Raw genomic sequence first — 23587 nt, forward strand, 5'->3', positions numbered from 1 at the left:
ATGTATAGAATGTGGGCATGTGGCATAATATAATGCCAGTATGCTATTATAGTTACCGGTGTAAATATTATTGGACACCATTTTTTTTGTCGTCCAAAATAAACACTATAAAATAAACGTTCAAATAAATTTCACTATTTCCTGTTATCGTGGTGAAAAAGCCGATCACAATATTGCATATCTAACAATGGTTAATGCTTATGGGACTAAGGAAATCTATTTAAATTGGCCATTGAACTGTATAAAAACGAAATTTTAATAATTTGACTAATTGCATTAGATTTAAAATTTTTTTTTGGAAAACATAGTTTCAATACCTACCTGTATTATGTTATTCAAAACCGGTCGACTCGATCGGATGAAGCGTACACAACCGCGATACAGGTGAATTAACGCGCTCCTAGCTGATCATTTTAAAATTAATGCATTAATGCCTTCAGTTATTGTATACTTATATTGCTTATATCATACTATAATACGGGTATAGTATTATAATCGACTTTATAGTTACTCTAATGCATTGGTGTAAATATGATAATAATAATAACGCTGAGAAGCGTTTCGAACCAGTTTTTCATCAACGCACACCAACAGTGTCCAGTATATTAGACAGTAGTATACATTATGTATGGTATATAATATGGTACGTACCTATATTTTGTATAATGTGTTTAAAAATGTGCGTATATTAGGCATATCGGGTATGTTATAACTTATATGGATGTATTAGGTATATTGTAAAAATAATAATGATATCATTAACATCGTTACTTTGGATCGACTAGTTTGATGGTTGTAAGAGTTTACACATAATTGCATAATATGTATATTATACTTATTTGTTTATCGCAAGAAATGATGATTATATGCAAATTTGATTAACATTGTTGACGTATATTCTAAAAAAATGAAAAAACCTTTTACGATTCAAACCTAACTATTATAATGTGTATGTCACCCCAGGGGTCAGAACAGCTTATTTTTTTAATTTTATTATAATATTAACCAGTTCGAAAACATTAAAAATATAATTTTTACTTAATATTCTATGTTGAATCGCTGTTGATTAATTAAAAACTTAGTATGTAAGTATATACTACTATACTAGTATACAATAATTGTATACCTATATTTTGTCAAAACAAGTTTCACCATTATTATGCTTATAAAATACAAACTTAAATACATTTCGTATTTTTGTGTATTTTTATTACCTTTAGCTATCATTATAATAATATATGTATACATTTTTTTGTGTGTAAAGGTTTTTTTTTGTTTCGAAATCGTCAAAACGTTGTTTTAAATTATAGATATTGGATGTATTAGTTATGAGAATGATCTCAAAGTTATTTACTTTCCATCCCAAAACAAATAAATTTAATAAACGTAATACAATCTATAATATTATCTAATGAATAATTTTGAATATTCATGGATTAATTTTATACGGCTCAGTGTTCAATTAACATAACAATTAAATACGAATACAGATTCAAGTTGCATGGCATTTAGCATTTATTCTTTATAGGTATAACACTTATTTGTGAAATTGAAATTGACTCCACCGATATTTTAGCCACTCTGTAATTAATGGTAGGTACTTGTGGTATACTGCAGTATCTTTTATCACCAAAAGAAAGAGTCACATGGTGTAAGATCAAGTGACATAGTGGCTATAGGTGCCAGATGCCAAGCAACAGATGACACATTTTGAATAACACTGCACACTGCACAGTGATATCAAATTATCTGTATTACACAATCACGTATCGGTATCACTGTATCAGTAGCTAAAAGAAGGAAAAGCATCTTGATTAAAATGTCTATATTTCTCAAATTTTATATATTATAAATTATAATGCTTCATATATTATATAACTGGGATAGCAAATCCGTGGCACTCGAAAAATTAAAACATTTATTAAATTATATTTTTAATAATAATGAAAACAAAATGATTTTCTGTTTTATATAATACACTAGATTACCTTGTGCACTTCGTTGCGCGTTAAAAATTCCAACTCTGTATGATTCAAACTTTGTTCAATTAGTTATTTAATATTTGGTGTAATGGTGTTCAAAACTTAAAAACTTTCATCTTGAATCTCAAAATACTTGTGTAAGCACCGCTTTAAAATGCGAATTTCGGAAATTGCTTTCTCAGTTCTCACACTCACATATGATGATACGAAGGTACATATGATGGTACGAAGGTACCGTGAAAATTGCAATCCTCAATCTATCAATCGGCTCTACGTTGATCAGTCAATGAGTCAGTCGGAACACATTCGATTATATTATATTACAGCCGTTATCATTTTTGATATTTTTAAACTGTGGTAAGTACAACTATTAAGAGTTACATAGTGTTTAGTAAAAGGTAGGTTAGATAGTACCTACATATTTCAAGAAGGTATTCGTTATCATAATATCAAATGCCTGTTTTTTTAATTAACGAATTTGCATATAATAGGTCTGTTAACTGTAAACTCATTTTGATTAATTAAGAATATTTAATTACCTATATTCTTTGTTTCTTCATTCATTAAACTATATTTTAATCATATAATATATTCGGTGAGTTGAAAGCATTACGTTTGTTTTTTATATGCCTTATCAATAATGATTAATATGCTAATTACATTTTTTAATCTTTATGCAATATTATGTTTAATTTTTATTTGTTGAACTGGAAAATATATTATAAACGTACACATATTTAAACCCATTTAAACAGTGTTTTTGAGCTATTAATTTCATTTTTATTTTTAAATAAATTGTGTTAATATTACAGTTAGTACTTACCTATAATAGGTACTTATATTTTTAATTTAGAATAATGTTTTTGTTATAAGTTATTTTTATGGTTTTAAGAAGAATATTACTACTTACCTAATTAGCATTTACTTTCTAAAAACAATTAAGTATTAAAAAACACCTACAATATTGAATATACAACAAGGGAATCCATGTACCTTCCTAATTTAACTTTAAAAGAGCATTTCGAAAAAGTTAATTTTCTTTTCTATCATAGTTAATATTTACTGTTAATAGGATCATTAATCTCTACATGTTTTTTGGTAATTAGATGAAGTTTCGAACCTTATATGTAACTATATATTTATAATCTAAATTGTTTGTATGTATTCAATTTATAATTTCATATAAAATGTGTGCTTGGGTAGATTTTAAATTACGGTCAAACTAACATACTCTTATTTTTCCTTTGGTTGATATTTTTTAAAAACAAGTGTAAATGCTTTATATTTGGTACTCAAATTTAATTTTGTAAATATCTTGTGCATAATATAGGTACTTACACTTATAACGGGTCATTATTTTTGGCAGTGAAATATCTTTCTTAAATATTATTCTTTACGCTAACGTCGTATGGTTTGAAGTCGTTAAAAATAAGGAAATAAAAATGTTATGTGTGCCCTAATCAATCATTTTAGACGATCATTTGTTTATCGGTGAAGTGCGCATTAATGCCATTATCGACCGTTTGCCAACTCATAAACATCTCTATAGGTCCACTTTAAATGAAACATTCTGTTGAGACCTATAATAGTGTCCATTACCTACTCTCTTGTAGTGTCGTTCGTTTTTTTTTTTACGACTCTTTTAAAAATCAAAGAACAATATAATATAAGAATATGTAATATAAGTATCACGTGACCCAATGTCATTGTAATAATATAAACAATTTAACGAAAAACTTGTCTGGTGAAATAAATATTATGTGAGTCATTGTATGGCGTGTTTTTGTCTATTACTATCATAATGTAATATAGTAAATGGTCCTGTCGGCTGTCAAGAACAGATTATACCTGTGCACTGGACAGATATAGGTATTACTTAAGGGTACGTGTGTGAGTGCGGTTTGTTTGTCGGAACTAAAAAAAAAATGAAAGAAAGTAAATGGTTTTTCAGGTAAATAGTTGTAAACCTCATTTATATATTGTGTATTATATGGTACGTGATTTGTGTTTTGGAACAAGTGGCCTAAACCTGGGAATTCATCGCTATAAGATGATATAATTATTTTTTCACTTTTAAAACGCACTGCTGTAATAAATTATTTTTTTAGGTGTAGACGTTTATTTTTTAATGTTTAATAGCATATATTAACCATAAATTACAAAAATGTATTTTTTTGAGTTATTATCAATAATTATTTAATATAATATTTTAGTTTTGGCATGTTTGTATGATTTATAAATATACACGTTTATTTACAATATAATTTAATAATCAAAACTGTTTAAAGATGCATGTATATTTCTAAAATATCGATTATGGTTGTGATGTTCAAATTATGTCTGTGTTAACTATACATTTGTATATAGTTTTGCCCATGATGTTTTATTAGTCATTTTAACAGTACCTACCTTCCTACTCCCTTATATTATTTTCTCATAAATTCAAGTAGGTGCCTACTATATTAAATATCTCAAAACTTAAAAGTAAATAATAAATTAAATATTGTTAAATATTAAATAAACATGAAATTTCCTTTTTACTGCTCACTTATTTTCTAATTTATTCTCGTCACGTTTTTGTCTTACAACATATATACAGGTAAATAATTTGTACGACAACTTAAAAACCAGTTTATTAACCAGAATATTAAATTATCAATAAATTAAAGATTGTGAATAATTTCATTGTTATAGGCACCTTCCAATATAATGTTTATTTTTTGTTTTTCATATTTAGGAGTAACGTTATTTACTAACGTAATTAAATAATTTAACTTTTCTACAACATATTTTTTTTGGACTTAGATAACACGAAAACCAATTTTAATTAATACGACAGTAAAACATATTAAATAATATTCAATTTATGTTAATTTGGTAAATATCTTTATTTTTGATACGGCCACACGACCCTAGGCTTTACCTCTTTAAAATGTCCTACTCATACATAACTAATTATTAAAATGTAAGGGACATATTTAAAATATTCCACTAACTATATGCCCTATATGTGTGTTTTTACATTAAATTCAAATGCAATTCAAATCCATATAATTATTCTAATAAGGCTGTTAGAACTTTTGAACTGAAATAAAATTAAAGCATAGTAAAAATCTCCCACAAAATATTTAGCTAATTAAAGTTTTTGTGTACAACAGTTATACCTACATACATATCATTAAGAATGACTTATTAACGTTACGATTTGTATAAACAGTTTAAAACTTAAATAATCTCTTAAATTGACTACAATCTACATGTTGACCTTATTTATAACAACCACCGCTGATAAGTGATCACTGATAACCATAAAATATGTTCTACTATTGTTTACTAGTTGCCCGTGGACCGTGAAAGGCAATGTGATGAGGACGCAGGTGCTCATAACCAATATTTTTTTTTATATTTATTAACACCTGTCTGTAAGTTTTTTGTTGCATTATAAACTTGAGACGAGCAGTTAATTATTAAACTAAGAGAAATCTTTATAAACACGTCTTATTAAAATACGATATGATTAAAATGTTAAACGTGTCTATTTTGCTTTTCAATCACTAAAACATTTAAAAGACTTTAAACCATCTAGCTTTATCTGTAGACATTAAGACGTATTCCTTGCTGAACAATAATCCACACATTTCCGTTCAAAGTGAGTGATGATAAATAAAACTGAAAATCGGTGTTTTTGATCGGGATCTAAGGCCGGAAAGATTTTGTAAAATCTACTTTTAATCTAATAAAATGTACATATTTTATTTCGATTCAGAGCACATCTATAGTTATACATTTTTAAGATGAGATGTGCTTCTGCAGTAACCATACATTTTTGAGTAGTAAAAAGCTCACGCAAACCGTTTTTAAAATTGCACTGTGACTCTGTAAGAATTTCTCAAAAATACGGTTAAATCATCGAAGAAATATAAATCATTGGTGAGATTAGGGTATTAATATTGATTAATGTATGATTTATATTGGTGAAATTAGGGTATTAATATTGATTAATGTATGATTTATATTCTGCAATATATAATATATTCTAAGTCATATAAATCGATATCACGTACAAATAACCAACCCATTGGCTATTTATGACTATAGATATAAATTAGTAATTATAATATTACCTAATTTTTATTTTTTCAGGTACTTACAATGGACATTTTCCAATATATTTACTCACTTGGTACACGAATATAATTGATATTATATTATTTTGAATACTTATCGGTTATCTAATAATATTATATTCAATGTTCACTGGGTAAGCATAAACAATGAAGTAAATTATTTTATTACCTACCTAGAAAAAACACAAATATAATAAAAATTATTTAAAGTAAGTATAAAAGCTTAATTCATTTAAATTGATAATAATAATAATAATAATAATAATTTAAAAAAACTAAAGTCGTAGGTATAGGCACTTACCCCGCAAGTATATTATATATTTCAGTAACACTACATGATTATATATTTCTCTATTAGACGTGTATTTTTGAAACAAATGCTCAAATGTATACAGCTTACCCGTTATCTTGTATATACCTACACATCGGTCTGTCATTGGATTCGCGTGCAATATCGCAAGTACCTGGTAATGTGTGACATCGACTTGGCCTTCGTTCACGAGATCGATGAACCTGCTGCATTGCACTTGGCGGTCGTTGCGGGGCATTTGGCGGATAGTGTCTACACAACTAACATAATATACCTACGTGCAGGGTATCGAGAAATCACGTCACGTCACTTATAGTAGCTTTATTATATTGACTAGTATTACTTGTATTCTGTGTTGTTATATTCATGAAAACCGGAAATTCATTCATCTGTTCTCGTGGATATCCCGGCGCCGATGAGTGCATCTGGTGTTCGTAGATACCTACAACTGTAATACTACACCTATTATAGTCTTGTTAAAATCGAGTAATCCCAAAACTACAAATTTATCGTTATAGTTGTTTTAAATATTACTGCGATTTTGCTGCATCTCGTATAATTTAACGGACGCCGCAGTATAGTTGTTGTTGCGATGACATTTCTTATATTTTATATTGCATATTTTTTAAACAGCTGTGGGCCAAACAATTTTTTTTTAAATTAAGATGATCAACATTTGTCTTACATACCTAAGAGTATAAAATAATTTCACTTTTAAATATTAATAAATACGTATGATACATAAATACAGTATTTATTTATAAACTGTTACTACCGGATAGGTGTATATAATCGATAGATACAAAATCCAATATAACATTACATTTGTGATGTACCTACCTATGTGTTTTTTGCACATAAATATATTAATGAACAAATGTTTAATTGCATTTCATACAATTTTTTAGAATGTATTGTCTTTTCAAATAAGTGTTTTTTTGGAGCAGTAAAAATTATTATTATTCCACTTTAAGGATAGTTTCTGATAGTCAATTGAATTTAGTTGGTTTTTAAGGGTATACAATGCTAAGTGTTTTTCAAATCAACCTCGAAATCAACCTTGAAAAACTAAAAAAAATACGGAAAACGGAAATATTTAAAAAAACATCGGTTTTTTTTTGTAATTCATGTAAATATCTATCTACTTTAAATATTTATATTACTTTTTATTATAGGTAGGTACATTATATAATTTAACTTACAGAAATTGAAAATATCAATTATTCATAAACATAGTTTTTTTTTAAGCATTTGAAGTTCAATTCTTAAATAGCACAAAAAATTGCAAATTAATTCGTACCTATAGTTATAGTTAAAAAATGATAACGTTTTTATTTTAATACCTATATAAGACTTGAATGTTTGATATAAAATTCGTCATAGGTTGTTAGATACTTAAAAAAATGTTTTGCGTTCAACCGCGTTAATTCATAAACAGCATTTGAGTTAATATTTTTCAACAACAATTTCTACTCAAAGAACATTTTTCGATATTTTGTTATGATTCAAAAAATATATGTTGTAGAAACTTAAAACATTCCACTTTTACTTAAATCATAATTTTTTACACAGAATACAATTTTCAAAATATTTAAACTAATTTTAATAAGATATTTACAACATGAATATAAACTTATTCAATGTAGGTATACGTTATTATGGACTTTTATAAATTAATTACAACACCTAAAATAATGTATGCGATGTTTGTGGCAACAATTAGTTCAACACTTCAACATACCGTATTACGTCATATAAATAGATTATACAATTTGTATTTATAATCAATGGTAGTAGGTACTAGAAAAATAAATCATTAATAAATATATTATATCCCTAGAAATAGAAGCACCATTTCTGAACGGAAATGGTCTTTTATATATTATAATGATTTATCATTGAATTTAAATGTAATACATCCATTACAGTGACCTACTCAATGACGAGGTACACTCAAATACTTGATACCTATTATACAGCAGTGTGACTTCCTGGGTTATTATTTTTATGGTATAATACTTTTATTAGAACAGTTAAAACGGTAGTATTTTGAACTTTCTTGAATACAACTCTTATTAGGTGCCTATGGGAAAATTTAAAATTATCATGTTATAGTGGTATTATTCATAATATTGTAAATTTATTTTGAAATTAGCATAATATAATTATAGTAATAACAAAAACATAAAAGTTCATTAACCTCTCGTCATTTTTATATCAAGGGTTCACTGAAAAAAAAAAAAAATAATAATTCACTTCCACGTTATACACCCCCGCAAACCTAAACATAATATACTACAAATTACAAAATATACTTTTTATTATAATAATATTATAACATGCAAATATACGAAAAATAGAATTTTGGACTAATTCTGCATTTTAATATTATTTTATGAGTAGTTTATGTTCAATTCTAAATAATAATTTAACAAAATAGCAGTTTTTATATTTTAAAGCTATAATTATATATTATTTTTAGTTTTTCAAGTAGGTACCTACCTATATATTTCTGTATTATTTATCAATACATATGGTAACTCTGGTGAGTATATACGGATTATGGATAGGTACCTACTTATAAATATTTTTTATAAGTTGTTAAGGTACAAAAATCATATACCTAATATATAGGTAATATAATGATTGTATTATGTCAAGTGACTCCGATTCAATACTTATTTTAGCGGTATTTGATTTCTAAATATTATGCACGATTTATCTCTAGCCTCGATGTATATGTATATACATTATATATTATATTATCAAATGGAATCTTATCAGCTCAAGTGCAATACTTCATACCGTTTGTAAATGGATGTCACATAATATGAAATATATTCGAAATTAATACTACAATAGGAACATCATGTCGTAGTAATATTAATTTACCTCAATATCGATATAATAATATTATGCTATTGTTTTGGTCGGCGTTCGATTATGTTTTTAGATTAAAGTGATTAGTCAGTTCGTACAGGGGTCTCAGTAGTCGCAACACTGCTGGTGGTCTACGCGGTTTACACGTGTGATAATGACTTAGCTCCGACTACGAAAACATTAATATATTATACACCATACACGTGATTATATTATCATATGAACTCTATACACGTTTATTTAAATAATAATAATTATAATAATATTTTCTTTGCAACGGACACGGCTCGACATTAAACAGATCCCGAGAGTAGTTTGCTGTACTTTGCCGCGGCCAGTAAGTCATTTCGGTAGTCTATTGTTGTAGGTCTCAAAAGACTTGTTTTGTTTTATTTAATCTTTCCCTTCCGGGCCTTGTGCATATTTATTGTTCATATTGTGTCTGCAGGCTGCAGCCCGCACACATTGACTATCTGTATTGTACCAAATATTTTGGTGAAATCTTATTAGCTTTTCTTCGGATTTATGTGCTTTACGTCATCTGCATGTGCGCGTTGTCTCTGTCTTTTCATTCTTATAATAAAACTTCAATACTGTAGACCAGTGAATTGACCTACTATCATAATTAAAGGAAAGCGCATTATCAGTGTTCGTTTGTCGGTTTCTAATGATATAGCTTAATTTTTTCACTCAAGTTATGAGCACTTTGTATAATATTGAAGCAATTAAAAAATGCTTATAACTCACTTAAAAATTAAAATATCGTAAAAAACCTGTAATGTACGAACACAGATAATGTGCTTACCTGCAAGTATATGATAATAGGTATTATTATTCACTCAAATATCAAAGCTAACAACCCAAATTTGCTTCTACTGAACGAACATTTGTCACCTACGTTTAATATAGTAGGTACTTGACGTTTGTACATATAGTTGTAACTTGTATGTGTGTAAGAGTACAGTGTCTTACAGTAAGACAGATACATCACATGTGGTACATAACGTCCTTAATGTGAAACATTTGTCTTTAACTGTGAGAAATTTAAGCATAATATTCTACAAGTGTTTGATTTACTATAACTGTAAACAATAGATATTTTGTTGTGAGTAATATTAAATCATACCTACGTTACGTGGACAGAATTTACAATATGATAATGTTATTAGTTCAATACCAAAATACTTGAAAAATATTTCGAGATAATATATAATGCAGTTAAAAATATTTTAAAAATAATTTTACATTAGTCCCATGTACAGGTTATTTTACTCGTCTATAATTCAATTTTAGTTATGCAAGAACATTATAATTCAATTACATTTTAAGATTTTAAGATTTAAGATTTTGTTATAACACGAATCCTATAGGATTATAATAGTTTAGTAAAGCAATTTTAATGCGATAGAGAAAATAATTGTATTGCGGTCGTTTTGATATTTTTAAATCATACATACCACATAATATTATGAATCAAAGTTTGTAACTTCCATTTGAACGAACTCAGGTACATATTATTTTCTAAGAAATTACCCGAGGTACTGAATAAACTCAAATAAAGTTTCAACTTGGAGTTTAATTAAATGTCAAATCAAATTGTTAGCTTTTATTGTATATAGAAAAAATAAATTGTTGTACAGTGTTTTAATAAAAAAAGTTCTGCACCAATTGAGATTCTTGATTGATTGATTAAAATATGGTAATGTAAATATTGCGATTACAAGTAGTAGTTGCATGGTACTGTTAGTGTTTGTATGGATTTTCAGTTGAATACTTTTAATAATTAAATAAAACACATGGGCGACCTTATTAATTATATTGTTCAATTATTATTGTAAAACTTTTAAAGCCTATACCAATCGTTAGAGACTAAAACTTTTAGTGCTGATAAAACTGGAAGTATTTAGTAATTATAAATCATTGTAATAAACGATTTTATTAATAGTATATTGAATAGATATAGCATAATTGGTTGTGATTTAAAAATCTTGTTTGATATGAGTTAAATGTAGAATTTTTTTTCCGTTACAGTAGCCTACTTAAGGAATTATAATAAGTTTTATGTAAATCGAGATAACCCAAATTTTTCGTGGGAATATCAAGCTCAATTAATAATTTATAACTGTAATTAAGACGTATCGTTGTGCTCTTTAGTCTAATTAAGTAAATTTGAATATTAATTTTAAGTGAGCCTTAGTTAACTTATGCGTTTGCACTACGTAAACTATTTATACCCAAATATAATATATAAAGGATAATTATATACGTAGTTTGTATATATGTATAAATATATATTAATAATAATATTGTTAGATCATATTGAAGTCAATACACAATTTTATTTATTAGTTATTCCTGCTAATACTTCTAAAATTGAACTAAAAATATAAAATAAAATATTTTTAATTTCAGTAAGTTTTGGAACTTTGATCAGGGCCTTGACCGCAGGTTATAAATAGCATGTTTGGTTTGTGAAATAATGTTGACTGTCAAAGTTTTACACGTTAAATATTCAAATTAATAATATTGTATTTTTTTTCTTGCATACCTACGTGTTTATTATAGATTATAGTTTATACCTATTTAAGATATTAGAACTGTTAAAGGATGATTCTATTTTTTTTTACCTATTTCGTATTAATTTTATTTCTAAAAGACTTTATTAACGTTCATATCTTCTTTTGTAGGACATTCAAAATTTAAGTATAAGATATAAAAATTAACTGTCACTATACTCGCTTAGCCTATAGGATCACCGCCAAGGACAATGTTCCTATAATTTTTATCGTCATAAATAATAACGGACCACCGAAAAACTTAGTTCCCAAACATTTCATATAAATATATAATGTAATATAATTTTGACGTGTATCAGTCGTTTTTTTATTGTCGTGACTTGAAACTACTTTTCGTATTTATTTTGTTTAAATTTTTACTTCGTGACATTCAGAGGTAATTCTTGAGATTAAGCATGATTAGAAATAGTGATGACTATAATCAAACTATCAAACTGACTAATCCGTGGCGACGGTTTCTCTGGTTTTGTCAAGTAGATCTACGCGGTCTTTTAAGTTGTTGTTCTTTGTCACCGTTATAATTGTGTTAAAGTTGTGAGGTATATAATAAACATCCAACCGCAAGGCACGAGGGATGATCATGATATTCAACCGCAAATTAAAAATCCGACATTAACTAAATTCCCGAGTGCATTGAACTCGTTTAACGATTGATAGGTTAATAATTTCTACATAAAACTAAATTTCTAATTCTGAGTTGACCCGATATAGTTTATTTGACATTTTCCTTAAATAAGATTTTTTCTGCCTTTATATTTAAAATATTATATTCATCTATATGTTACTTTAATATTGTGTACAATAAAAACAATAATAACGATTAAAAAGTATGTAGATTTTCATTTTGTTAGTCTTAAAAATGATAAAATAGTATTTTTGTTCAAGCAACCTGTGCAGGTTTTATATCATTCACGGTGACATCGTGGACGGTACTCTATAGTTAATTTTTATTTCTAATAGTTACACGGGTTCTGACCCGTGTTTGGCAATGAACGAGAATATTACTTCACTGGACAAACGTGTTCAGTATTGATATGATGAATTATTCCAGACATCTAGTACCTAATGTATTTGCTATGTTGATATTTCACATTTTAACAGCAGGCAGGTAATGGATATTGAAACCACTGATATAATATTATGTTGTTGATGCTATGAGAAAAAAATATTTTCATATTTGACTTACAAAGAGGTTTTAGTAATTTTTCGTATGCTAAAATGTGAAAATCAGTATAATATTATACAAAATTAAACTTACAATTCATAGTAATTATGTAGGTTAAAACTTTTAAGACAAAAGGATCAGATAAATATTATGAATTAGTTTTAAGTACTTAGTACAGTTGTATTATTATTTAGTATACATGTTTAATATTTTAAGGTTACCCCGTCACCCGTGTAGTTGTGTAGTATGTAAATACATTACGTCAATGACCTTAGCTGTAGTCAATGTGTGTTGATTATACCTTTAAATAAATCAAATTTTAATCTCATCAATTTATAACATTTAATTATTAAATTATAGAATACAAAAATTAGTTGCGATTGTGATTTAATTTTCACCATCTATAAAATACAACACCTATTTTTTTCATTAAGACAAAATTATTTACCTAGGTATTATTTGAAAATTAATTGTAATTGTATAAGAAGTAAAGTAGGTGTTCAGTAAATAAATTATAATCAAATTAATTAGGATGAAATAGTATGGGTAATTATTAAAAGTATACCAAAGTTATAACTTATTAATTAGACGTCTTAGTTATATACTATAATTGAGCTATTAATTTATTAAATATTATTTTTATAACGATACTGCAGATGATAATTAATGTAAATAAAAATACTAATATGTATTAACTTTATGAAAAAACGTTCATTTAAATATTATTGAAAATAGTGTTACTTTAGATTCTAAAGTTTAGAATGTATACAATTTATTGAGTTGTACTGTTGTAAATTATAAGTTTTTACTTATTATAGTAAATAGTAATGTCGTCAAATTATGTTACACGGTAACGTTTATAGTGTACTTATTGGTAAGCGGTAGATAATTCAATCATGAATCAGTATCGATTTATATTTTGTAGGTATAGGTAATATTAATATATAAATTATTATAAACGTGAAGTATTGTTTAATGTTCTAAAATAACCTCAATTTAAAATTGACTTCTATATAACGCAATCTGATTTATAGATCTTCCTGGGTGAAAAATCAAACAGGTTTTTCAACAATAAGAAGTTAATCAGTTTACTTTTGGTTTTGTTATTGTGCAATTTGTGATCGTCCATATAGCTTTTAAGTTTTTGGTCACCTCGACGACCTTCGTGTTTTTTAATTATAAATAAAATAAAATCATAAGATTTTAATTTCTAAGAGGAACGAAAGAACTAATGGTTATTAATGGTGTGTATCACAGTTTATTTAAAGTCTTTATTCGATCAGTAAAATGTAGAAAAGATAAGGTATTTGCTATTATAGTAATATATTCACTTAAAAAATGTACATTTTTCTAAAATATTGACTGTTTCAAGCGACCATTGGCTCAAAATCGTTTTACACACGATTATTTATTTGTTTACGCAAGTTTCAACTAAAAACTAATTGCCTATAGGTACCACATAAGCATAAGGTGCAGCGTGTCCTGCACTCTTGCGCCGAGATGAACGAAACGATATACAAGTGTCTAAGATCCAGTCATTCCATCCGGTTTAATTTTTTTTATTTCATCATTTAGAATACCATAATATATTATTACTATAACTGACTGTAGTATTAATAATTGCCTCGAACGCGTAAACGATAAAAACGAAATTAAAAATATTATGTCTGTGTAGTTTAGAACTATACATTAGAACTTATAATAATGCATTGATTGTTTTTATAATATTTTATATTTCCATATTATTGCTATATTCAACATATTATTATGCTATTTCGACTGGTAACTCGAAACACGACATTGATGTTTGAAGATGACATAATAGAACGTACCTACAATAAAACGGAATACTTATCTACCAATACGTCAGCTATATTATAATGTGTTTATCATCAATAATATTTATCATTAATAGCTGTAGTATATATTATATAAACATAGGATGACAGATGTACAGCGAAGTTGTAGGTACTTATTACGTGTCGATCCGAATGTTATTCCTTTTGGTGGCCATCTGCAGCTGCAGTGCAGGAGCTTCGTTTATTATATAGATGGCTGGGTATACATTTTTTTATAATTTTGACTGTTTCATACGAATAAGGCTCAAAATCGTTTTAAATGATTATTTATTTGTTTATCATAGATTTCAACTAAAAACTATTACCTATAAAGGTTATGCTGCAGTATGTCCTGCACTCCTGCGCCGATATGAACGAAACTATATACGAGTGCCCAAGATCCAGTCCCTGTATCCAGCTTGATTTTTTTTTTATCATAATTTATAATACCACATACTATTATGACTATAATTGACCAAATTAATAATGTACCTTATTCGCATAAGGGATAAAAACGAAATTTGAAGTAATATGCTTGCAGTATGTAGTTTGCACGTACATTGAGTGATTCTATTTAATATTCGATATATTTTCTATATTATTTTTATAATTTTGCATAGTCGGTAGTCGCATATACTATTTCGACTGTATCGAAACATATGACATTCTGCTGTATCTATATATTGATGTCTGTAGATGACGTACTATATAATGTAAACATTAAACGGTGTACTTACCTACATATACGTCAGCTATAATACAATATGTCTAATATATTTATCATTAATGGCCGTATAATAATATATGACCATCGGATGACAGATGTATAGCAAAGTTATATATATATAGCAGCTATATTATGCGGCGATCCAAATTGTATTCCTTTTGGTGGTCATCTGCAGTGCAGGAGCTACGTATATATGGATGGCTGAGTCGAGAACCGGTTCATTATACACAAGACACGCGACTTGTGGTCGTTGTAGAAATGCGTGGGTGTCCGCGGCTCGTGACATTATCGCAGATGAACATGTTATTGGTTGTCTGATCGGTCCACTCGGTACCTATATACATAGATTATGCACAAGTCGGGACTCATAAGACTCTAATTTGAATAAAACCTCCCGTGTCCATGCCCCGCGTCCGTCAGACAGTCCTAATAATATGTTTTCTTATGGAGTATTTATTTTTTTTTTTCAATTTGATTTTTTGTTCCATCCGGCAAAGGTATACGATAAAACAATGGTAACTCGCTATAGGGTCTGGAATTGAGTTTTGACCTCCCGAAGACTTCGATTTTTAATACTGCAATATATTTTACCATTTATCGGCTGTTGCACTCGTTTGTCATATTTATCTCGGGACTATATTTTCAGTCAGAGGCATTTTGTAAATAATTATTTCTTTAATATAAATAATGCGATACTCCAATTGTGTAATACGATATATATTATAGTCTAGTTACATCGTTGGATATTATATTAAACATAAAATAAATCTGAGAACGAGTGTTCATTATTATAGTGTAAATATTTGTTGTGGATTAACCAAGTATTATTTTTTAAGAATTATATAAAATTTATTATCAAACATAATTATAGAAAAAACTTAAATCATAATGTTGAACTGCTTATGTCCGTTATTATTAATTGTGTATTGTAGCCTATAGTTATAAATATATATTTTTCGCAATTAAGATTAAAAGTAAACATAATATTTAATATAGATGAACATAATTCTAAGCATTTTGAAGTGTTGTAAAGTTTAAATTATATTATCATTGGATCGAAAGGATGTACATTTTATCCAGCATATGGGTACTTACCTATAATACCTAATTTAATTCATGGACGCTATAGTAACTATACACCAAACCAATAGTATTGAATGTCTGTCTTATATAAATTGTAAATAATAATTTATTGTTTTATTTAATTCAATAGTTATTCATGATCAGTCAACACACGTGTTGTAGATAGTAGGCACGCGCGTATTAAATTGAAATAGAAACGCAATTATGCAGTCCGAAATTAAACATGAATTTTAATTAATGATAAATTAATTTGTTTTGAATAGATATGAATTAAGATTTCATAATTTTTAAAAGGAAATGTCTCGTGGTGAAGTGCTGGAAAAAAAGAGTTACGTTAAAACAAACGATCAAAACAATATTTATAGTGCGATCCTAACTATTATTCATTACGATATCATAATATGTGAACAACTATTTAAGCTAATATGTACACAACTTGAAAAATAAATGCAACTATGCAACTAATTCAAAAAAATATTTACAATGTTCGATGCTAAATATTACAAAAAATTCCTTCTAATTTGAGTGAAGTCCACGAGTTCTTACGTAATGAAGTAATTATGTTACTGCAGAAAAAGACGATTTTGTCTTTCAAATTATCAAATGAGTTTTCATGATCTATGCAGTCGGGACATAAAGGTGCACAATTCAAGTCGTCAACATTTGCAGAAACTCAGAAATCGAAGTGAAGAATAAACGAGAAAATAATTTGTATTGTTGTACAAAAAAATAAATCAAAAACAATTTAAAACTATCGATTGAAGCTATATAACTTATTATATAAACATTTAGAAGTGACGATAGGTACCTATTACATACACCAAATTTTTGTGTATTAAATAATAAGTTTCAAACATAATATTATATTCTGGTGGACATATTCTGGATACGTTTATTATTCGAAAATAATGTAATATTAAAATAATTGATTGTACAGTAAATTATAATTTATCGTAAGCGCTAACTAAAAAGAAATACATAATATAATAATAATTAAAATGTTAAACTAATACGGAACTATTGAAACATAATATGTACATAAACACACATTTTATCATAGAAGTACCTACACGTTTAAAATACTATTATTACTGGGAGTTGTGTAATTTTTTTAAACTATGGGCTTATTTGGTAAAATAATTCATGTAAGTTTGAGCCAATATAACCATTGATGTTAAGGCTTTAATTAAATAAATAAAAAAAACATGTAATTATCAAAGTATAACAAATAATACTAATTTATTTATTTATGTCTCATTTCTTGAGGAAGAAAATAAGACGTAAATGCACCTGAATTTGATTTTTATATTATTCATCAACAAAATTCTTTTGAATCATTCATTTTTTTTCTTCAAATAAACGTAAAGAAGGTTTATAAAATGACACTTTTTAATTTATTTTTTGTAATGTACATTTTATTACAGCCATGCAAATATGAAATGCATAAAATTATATCAACGCTTACGACATTCAATGCTTATCGAGTCATTAATATCGTGTTTTGCTGATCAATCTTAATTCCTTATTTATAATAGTTTGGCACATATAAAGTTGTATAAATTGGCACGAGTTAACAGGAAAAATAATAATCACGATTTCGATGTGTAATTGTTTGTTTTAAATCATGAAGTAATTAATAATAATATGCACACATCGTTAAAATAATAATAATATATCTATGATTTGTTGTCATTTTATCATATTATACATAATAGTTTTATTTACTTATGGTTTTGTATATATATATATATATATATATATATATATAATATAAAGACAGTAAAAATGAATCAAATGATTTTGATATTACGTATGTATCGGCAATTTCAAAAGAATCATACTATTCTACGTTTCCACGAAGTGACTTACACATTTACAGAGGAAAAAATGCGCATGTTTATATTAAAATAATTTTTTTTCCATTTGTCGTGTACCCAACCCATGAACAAAATAATTGACGTAAACATTTATATAAGTTATTTACTGTGGAACCTGGTTATATTAACATGACAACTTCTATATTATGATATTATATGTGTTAATAAGTTAAATATGCTTGTGTGCAGTTTATTGCAGAAGTAACCTATTTTTGGACTACGGTCAATTATTATTTAATATAAGTCTCTAAGAAAAATATTTTAATAAAAATTGGTTAGGTATGAACAAAATATTATGTAATATGACAACGTATAAAATGTATAGTATGTACTACGAGCTAATATCATTTTTATAATCGTAATAATATATTATATTAATATCACCTAGAGTTCTGATTTTCTGAATTTGAAATATTTCAATAAAATTAATTTCATGAAATTTTAAAACCCTAATTATAGTTATTTCTGTTACATGCATTTTGGAATACTGCATTCGTAGGCAATTTTATTGATTTAGTGCCTAACACTAAGATACTACAATATTTTTTAAAAACACAAATTATATTGCACATCATAAGTTTTTTCTCGAATTACACGGTATGTCTTTAACCATCTATAAACGTTGTTTCTTTCATCCACTCACTTATATATCCTTATGTTATGATAGGTGATAGGTATTTGTGTATTAACTATTAGAATTATAACCGCATAGGCGTAACTAGGGTTAAAATTCTGAGGGGGCTACAGCAAACCTAACAAAACTATTTATTTAAAATACCCTATAGGAGGCTTATATCTAAATCAACAAGTGATATTTTTTATTTTTTTTTTTTTTTTTGGGGGGGGGGGCTAAATCTTAGTCATTTTTTAATACTGTACTCATATCTGTATTGATTGTTTGCCTCAAACTAAGATATTAGGTACAATAATAGTTTTCAAAAATACAAAGTATATTGAACATTTGTTTCTTCTCGAATTTCACGGTGTGTCTTCAACCGTCTATAATAAACGTTGTTTCTTTCATCCACTGTCGCTTCTAAATCCTTGATATACGAGTACCTACCTAGTGTCCATTGTTTTCAACGAGTCCCAGATATAAATGAATTTACCGTAACGAAATTAAAAAAAAAAAAAAACCTATAAATTAAACAAAAATTCCCACAGTTCCGTATCCTGACTTACTTATTATCTAAAATCGTTATTGTCTATAGAACGGCTTGTATTATGGAATAACAATTTCAATAGCTTTCGATTTGAAACTATCTGTGACGATTGCGTAAGTACCTTTAGTATTTAATACTGTTCTCAGGGATTAGTCAAGCATTATTGTGCGAACTTCTAAATCAGTATTGCTCTTGGGAAATGAGTCGTGAGCTTGAATATATACCTATAATAAACATTTCTCTCTCACTTCATCTCATTATTCATTATTTACATCACATTATAATATATACCTACGACCTTGTTAACGGTGTTTTATTTATTATGGTAATTCACACTTGGGTCATAATTATTATTGGCAGTGAAATCTGAGTTCATTTATTCGATAACTCATGGTATTAGCGTTTGAATTAAAATTACATTATTAATTTATTCAAATCGTTTATAATACAGTTCTTATTGTATTCATTTTGTATTGATCTTATAAATATTTAGAGTTTGTTTTTCTGTTAATTCGGTGTACTGGCGTTTTGTCCTAATATATCCAACCCAACCATGTATTATATTTATATAGGTACCTACCGGCTACCAATACCAATACATACCTACATGTATACCTAAATTAGAATTTCCAACAATTCGTGTCTAAGGACTATCAATATAGAATTTATTGATTTAAATATACTGTCAACATATTTTTTTTCTGGAACTTCCGATACACTCGTAGTCACCGAAAAGTACACTATAATAAATGTAAGTGTTTTGATTTAATTAAATTTTAAAAAAAATGTTTTTTTCAGTTAAATATATAAATAATACAATAGTAAAAACAATATTAATTCACACGTTTATTATAAAATAAACCATTTCACGCAAACATTTTTTTCTATCTTAATCATATTATTGATCGTAATTTATAATTACACTCATTTTTATTTCCAATATTATATGATATAGAATATAATATATTATAATAATAAGGAAACGATTACACTGGAATATGTTTCCCATATTGTTTATAAACGATACTTTAAATAATATTTAATAATGCATAATATATTTTAGATATTATGTGGTTATCCTTGGATTGTTAACTGCAGATAATAAAAACACACTTGACCGAATTCAAACATTCTGATAAATTTGTTCTGGTAGATTGTACAAGAAAGTTTATAGAAAACTTCAAAGTTTTAAAATAATGTTCATAAATAGGACGTCTATAATAATTTACCATTTGATTTATATAATATAACTAAGAATGATATAATATTATGAAATGTATCTAATATCTGGATTTACAATTTTTTTTGCGGGCCTGAGTAGGTACTTATTTTTTTTTTACTTCAAAAAAGAGCTGCCGAAAATACAGCTGCGCGCATTTTTTACGATATCACTACCACTTGTCCTCGATGCACTGTTAGTGAATAACAATTGGAGGTTAAAATAAAAACAAGCGTAACTATACAGGAAGTCGTCTTTATTTTCATATTTTTTTTTTGTTTATACGATTTTTACAGTGGACTTAATATGTATAAGTTTTAAACAGGACGCCAGGTGGGTTTTTCGTTTTTCGTTTTAATATTATAAGGAAAATGTTTTGTTTTGTTCATACAATACTTTTTTGATTGTGTAATACACTTATAACTTATAAGTGCACTGTGATACCGTAGAAATAATATTTTAGTTTGAGTTTATTTTAAATTTTAGATTTTGAGCAATAAACTACTAATTTTAATGAAATATCGGAAATTGAACACAATTTAGCAGAGAATCCATACATCTTAAAAAGTTGTACAGTTGTTTCTAAAAACTTTTTCCATTAGCAAAAAACTACTTGATTTTATGATTTATGGAAAAATATTTCTACAAAAAAAAATGTAGATATTTTAAAATATAGATTAATAATAGTTTAACGTTTACCTATCATTTTTTATCGTAACTTTGGTTAATATTTGAACCTTTTTCAATTTTAGCTGAAAACACATGAAGTACCTACTTATAAACAGTTATTTCAAGTTGAGCAAACAAATAATATACCGGTTTTAGGTATTTGATACTGCTTTAAAATAACGAATTTTATCAAGAATTGACTATTTGTAACTGAAAATATATTTAACGATTTCAACTTCCAAGTTTTGTAGGGTATGTAACTCAATGTAAGACTACCTATGTTACGATGATGTAATAATATACATACAATATATATGTGACAACAGACGTATTTTGGTAGACGGTAGTTAAAGAAGCGGTATAAAGGCGCATACGCTGTAGTTCAGTAAGTTGTAGTACAAATTACGTGTCCACCGTCATTCAAATTTTGAAATAACGTTTACCTACTAGTTTTGAGCGTTACATTGGTAAATATTTGAACCATTTTAAATTTTTGTTGAAAACATAATATTTGAAGTATACTGTTAAATCGCAAGTTGTATGGCAGTTACAGGATATAACGATTTCAAGACGTGATATTGCAATCATGATAATGAGCTTATAAACAGCCGAATATCGATAATTCGAATCTCAAGGAAAATAAAAACTGGTTATAATATGTAATATAATATAAACTCAAATTATATATTTTTCGAGTTATACACCTCAAAAATAATTTTAAAAACACTTATCGAAGGGCAAGATGAAAAATCCCAGTTATCCAGGTTTTCGAGTTATCGAGGCTCGATTGTATAAAATGCTGTGTCTGTTTTTTACGTATTTGATTAAGAACTATATTATGTACTATTTGTATCGGAAAATATTTAACGATTTTATGTTTTGTATGCTGTGTAACCTATGTTACGATTATTTAATAATAATATACATATGCAACGTATTGCCGTTGATGGTAGTTACAGTAGGTAGGCAACATAGGTAGGCATGCGCTGTAGTTCGGCAGCCCAAATGATTTGTCGACCGTCACCCGATCCGTCAATAGCAACTCGATAAAAAATCCATTAGCCGTTAACAAACGACGTCAAACATTGGGCGGGCATAGGTACACCACCACATTATTAAAAAAGAGAAAGAGACCAAATGAGAGTTTAGTGCCGATCATATCATAATATAGGCCGAAAACAGATCGTTCGTATACACTACAGCCTATGGTGCCTACAGGTGTCCAGAGGTTTAACACCTATTTGTTAGACACGATATTTATTTATTTATATATTTTTGTGAACCCACACAGAATAGTTAACCTATTGACTAACCGCAATTTGTGTAAACAACAAATCAACTCTGATTTATGTAAAAACTGGTTGGTTTTTTCTTAATTAAAAAATTATTTTCATCTATGTAAAAAAAAATACCATACATCTTTTAATGAAAACGCATTTTTAAAATGTTTTATTTAAATACTAATAGACTCTGTCATTCTATCGCACGCGTATTTTTTTGATTGATATTTTAATAGTATGTACCAGGTACCTATATAGATACTTCCAAATTGTAATTCAGACGATCGCAGACATTATGTAATTAAATATTGTATGTTAAAAAAAGTCTCGTAAGGAACAACACTTGACTTCAAAAAACCTGAGAAGTCTTAATGTAATAATATTATATGCGTAACAGTTGTTGTAGTTGTTATAGCTGATACATTACTAGCTGTGTATATTATAATATTATGTAAATAGTGTATGTATAGTGTATAAAAAATACAATAATAGAATTCTAATAGAAAACATTGGCATATTATTATACAGACCTATAATAAACCCATTACGGTTGTCCATAAAGTTAATAAATATTGTTGTCATTATCGCGTTCATAATATTATATTATATTAACATATTATACTTTATTGGCAGTGTGTTTACAAATCTCGAGTTTTGTTTGTGTGTCGAGAGGCCCACGCGGATGCCATTG

General features: G+C 27.2%; 1 protein-coding gene and 1 long non-coding RNA gene across 2 annotated transcripts in view; one reads left to right on the plus strand and one right to left on the minus strand.

Moving 5' to 3' along the window:
* LOC100570812 overlaps nucleotides 1–23587 on the plus strand; it is a 244928-nt gene that overhangs the window by 10093 nt on the left and 211248 nt on the right. The window lies entirely within an intron of this gene.
* Nucleotides 6398–7558, minus strand: LOC103308542. Its single transcript, XR_003839062.1, has 2 exons — nucleotides 6763–7558; nucleotides 6398–6693 (listed from the first exon to the last, which is right to left on the minus strand). It is a non-coding gene; the product is annotated as an uncharacterized LOC103308542 (long non-coding RNA).

This window comes from Acyrthosiphon pisum, chromosome A1 (assembly GCF_005508785.2).
Source record: "Acyrthosiphon pisum isolate AL4f chromosome A1, pea_aphid_22Mar2018_4r6ur, whole genome shotgun sequence".
Classification (NCBI taxonomy): Eukaryota; Metazoa; Arthropoda; class Insecta; order Hemiptera; family Aphididae; genus Acyrthosiphon; species Acyrthosiphon pisum.